Raw genomic sequence first — 4,764 nt, 5'->3', positions numbered from 1 at the left:
CACATTAGGCTGTATTTTAAAACCACGTTATTCTTCTTGAGCCACTGGCACGGCTTCCTCCTCCTCATATCTTCAAAAACATTGCGCAGTGTGTGCTTGTATGTAGCATCCTGAAGCAGTCTCCAAGAACTGCATTGATTCACAGGAAAATGGTTGTATAGAAACAAAATTGGCTCGTGGTGTATTCCCAGGTACATTCAACAGCCAACACCATGTATACTACTTATTGTGTGCTGACCACTGTGCCACAGAAACCCACACAGTGTCAGCCATAGTGATTAAACAAAGTGACATGACGAATGTCAACAGTCCATGTTTCTGTGTAACAGGACATCTGATTTTGTTTCTCCAAATAGGAAGTGGCTCTTCCTATCAAAAGGAAGTTTTTGACTCTTGCAAAGATGATGAATTAATCTTGGCAGTCAGATGGGAGAGTCAGAGAGCTGTAGCGCCAGCAAGCCAGACTCTGGGTGAGTAAGCAAGTCCAAAAGGACTTGAAACTAGAAGCAAGTATCCCAACTGCAAGGGACACCTATGGATCACCCAGGACAGCATGGATCACCCAGAAAAGGAGCACTTCAGGGCTAGGCATGCTTCCCGGCCACCTTTGAGAGGGTAAACCCACAGGGTATTCAAGTTTGTGGTAAAGGTCTCATCTTCGATTATGAGTTCAGTTTTCAGTAAAACTTTTTGTGCCTGTCTTAGTCTGTTTCGTGTTGCTTTAACAGGATACCCGAGGATGAGTAATTTATAAAGAAAAGAGGTTTATTTGGTTCATTATTCTTGTGGCTGGAAAGTTCAAAACTGGGCAGTTGCATCTGGTGAGGGTCTCAAGCTGCTTCAACTCATGGTGGCAAGTGGAAGGGGAGCAGGTATGTGTGCAAAGAGACTGCATGGCAAGAGAGGAAGCAAGAGAGAGAAACAGAGGGAGCCATACACTTTTTAACAATCCACTGTTGGGGAAACTAATCCATTTCCTGAAGAACTCACTCACCTCCTCAAGGGAGAGTATTAATCTATGTATGAGAGATCTGTCCCTATGACCTAAATACCTCCCGCTAGGCCCCACCTCCCAACACTGGGAAATTGAGGATCAAATTTCCACATGAGTCTTTGTAGGGACAGACCATATCCAAACCACAGCAGTGACCTGCATTAAGTCCAGTGTCAAAGAAATCCTTTAACATGTTACATGCAGAAATGTAGATGTGGTTCACCTGGCATGAAAAAGAAACTTTTTCTCAAAAGAATGAAACCAGATACGTAGTCTTCTTTACTGAGCTGGGTAAAGCTTGCTTTGGTCTGGATATGCCACATATGAGTCTAGCATGTGTGAAGAATCTTATATGTTATCCTGAATGAAACAATTAAATAATCATATTTTGGTTGTGTAGGATCCACCATGATTTTGTGAGAAAGAAATGAATAAAAATAAACTGAGAGCTGAGATTTTCTGGAAAAAAGGCTTTGAATGATGCAAGTTCATAGATAAGAGATATTTACTGCACCCCTAATACATACAATGCTCTGATAGGTGTCACAGTGATGAGGGTAGTGGAAGTTGTGGAAAGGGAAAGGGGTTGGGTCTGCCATAGGGTTAATTCTAATGCCCTACAACTTCTACATTGGTGAACAGCAGTGCTCAGAAGAGAGATCCTGTGGCATCCTGAAATGTTCTGTAACTCATAAGCAAGGCCATTTATCATAGGGTTGAAGTGCATGCTCTCTGGAAATTTATTACCTGGGTTTAAATTCCAGCTCTACCATTTTCTAGCTGTGTGACAGTTCTCAGCTTCCTCATCTTCACAAGAGCAATAGTAACCATGCCTATCTCATAGAAAAGGGGGAATTAAATGAACTTAAGTACCTGATGCACTTAGTATTATGTAAGTATTCACTATTATTTTCAAGTACTACTGAAACTGACATTCAGCAGTCCATGTATTCCATTACACACTGTGTACTAATTCTTTGCAAACGATTAGCCTATGTAAGTTATATCAGTGACTGTGAGATAACCTACAAATTAGAATTCACGATTCCCCAGCCATTCCAGAAAAATGGAAATTTACTGTACAAAGATTATGACCCTGTCCTCATAATTGAGGGTATTCCAAGAATATCTGGAGGAATATTAGAGTTCTGTTTTTTATTGAATTTGACATATTATGAATTCAATTCTTATTGTTCATGGAATATAATTCATATTAACTGAAGAAAAATAATTCAGACTGTGGCCTGAAGTAACAAAAGCATGCTTTCATGTGAGCTGACAGTTCTTGTCCACCAGGGGGCAGTCCACTCATTGAAACCAAGGAGGGAAACACCCAGAAAAAATAAAATCTGTAATTAAAAAAAAAAGCATTTTAAATTAGTTTCAGTTTCAATAAAACTTTTACAGAGATACAATGACATAGCAGAACCAGTCCTTGTTCCTGCCTTCTGGTAGATGGACAGTCGAGAGACAGAATAAAGCAAAAGGTAGTACTAATCTACAATCCAGTTTCAGGGCCACCTAGATAAATGAGGGGCCTGGGGGCACTCTATGAAGTGAACTGGACCAAGGCTAAAATCACTGTACAGTACAGGATTTAAATGCAAGAGAACTAGTAACAATCAGAGGGACTATTAAGTCTTCAATTACATAGATGTTCATCAAAGGGCATTTTATAATTCCTGCCTCCTCTAAAATATGGCAAAAGCAGCAGTACCTGTAATAGCAGAACTATGAGTTTCTCAGTTAAGAAATGCATCCCCAAGTTCAGGACTACTGGTCCATATCTTGGCAAATCTAAAGGACTTCACATCCAAATAAATAAATGACTGTTTCATATGCCAAGAAATGACATTTAGCCTTAGAATAGATGCATCCCACTGCCAGAATACAGAAACCCTACTTCATGATAGAATAAAATCAGACATTTTAAACTCTGAACCTTCTTTGCATCTTGGTGAAGCTGATTTGGTGGATTAGATTTTTCCTAGCAAGGAACTAAGGAACAGTGGGGTTCAAACATACTATTACACAATCTGCAATTATCCAGGAACCAGTGGAGTACAGCAGAAAGATCAATGACCTGGGTGTTAAAAGAGTCAGTCATAAATCTTATTGTCTCTACTTTTCATTTATATATCCTTGGGCAATATATATGTAAGGGAGTTTTGCAAAAGTATGTGGAGCATGATATCATATATTCACAAGGTTTTACCAATTACAAAGGACTTATCAACACACTGTCTCCTCATAAGATCGTCCTTAGATGGAATTTTGCAAGGGTTAAATGAGATAATTCACATAAAGCACTTGGAGGGTGCCTGAGAATCAGAATAAGAATGCAATGAATGGCAGTTATTATTAGTAGTAGTAGTATTAGTTTGACACTCATGCCAATCCCATGTGCTAGAGAGATTGTCATCTCCACATTGCCAGGTTTTAAAAAACTGCAGCCCAAGAGAAATAATGTGACTGGTCCAAAGTCACAAAGCTGGAATATTAGAGCCTGGACTGGAGCTCATGCATGTTTTCCCTTTTCCAGTGTACATTCCCACTCTTCTGGTCCTGGCCTCATTTTGCCCCTGACCCCAAGAGCTCCTTCAATGCATCAGTATAGAACAGAGGCTCCTAACCTTCACTGCTCATAAGAATGCCCCAGTGAGTTTTAAAAAGTACTGAGTCTCAGACCTCAAAGCAGTCTAATGAAATCAGAATGTCCTATGGGAGATTTCTTCCTCTTCCACTCTAGCCACAGTGACTATGCCTGAATCTGGAACTCAAAGTCAGTTCCCCCAACTCCAAACACAGCGCCCTTTCTGCTTCCACAAGTGAACACTATCAGCCCCAAGAAGGGAGGCACCAATCACAGAAAAACAAGACTTTAAAAAATGGAAGATGGTCAAAGAGGTGGATGGCCAGGAAAATGTAAGGGGTTTAGGGGACAAGGTGCCTGAGAAGGGGTCAAACTGAAGAGAATGAATAGAGATGCAGGTACTGGCTCACTTTTCCAGACATGGGGGAAATATGCAGCATGAATAATCCCCCTAAACTGGATACAAAAAAGAAAAAACAAACAAACAAACAAAAAAACTAGTATACTGGTTGACTGCATCATGTCTTTGTGGAAGTAGAGCAGAATCAATCAGCATTGGCCAGGCTCAGTGGCTCATGCCTGTAATCCCAACACTTTGGGAGGCCGAGGCAGGCAGATCACCTGAGGCCAGGAGTTTGAGACCAGCTTGGCCAACATGGTGAAACCCGTCTCTACTGAAAATACAAACATTCCCTGGGCATGGTGGTGAGTGCCTGAAATCCCAGCTACTCGGGAGGCTGAGGCAGGAGAGCACTTGAACCCTGGAGGTGGAGGTTGCAGTGAGTTGAGATCACGCCACTGCAGTCCAGCCTGGGCGAAAGAGAGAGACTCCATCTCAAAAAAAAAAAAAAAAAAAAAAAAAAAAAAAAAAAAAGAAAGAAAAAAGAAAGAAAAAAGAAAAAAGAATCAATCAGCATGCCAGGCAACTCTCAAATGAAACTTCCTTGATAGTGATTGCTATTGAACACAGATGTGTGCTTCTGAGGCGGAGAATGGGTGGCAAATTTTTTGTACTTCATAACAGTATAACAGAGTAATCAATCTAAATGTGAATGTCTAGTAGAATCCATTAACCAACATATTTTTACTAGTCAAGCTAATGGAGATCCTTCTTAGCTCCAAACTCACCTACGAGAAAACTCATGCCACTGAGGTTAAGTAATCCTGATAAATTGAA

The sequence above is a fragment of the Macaca fascicularis genome, chromosome 5 (assembly GCF_037993035.2).
Source record: "Macaca fascicularis isolate 582-1 chromosome 5, T2T-MFA8v1.1".
Classification (NCBI taxonomy): Eukaryota; Metazoa; Chordata; class Mammalia; order Primates; family Cercopithecidae; genus Macaca; species Macaca fascicularis.
Note: the sequence above shows the minus strand (reverse complement) of the source record.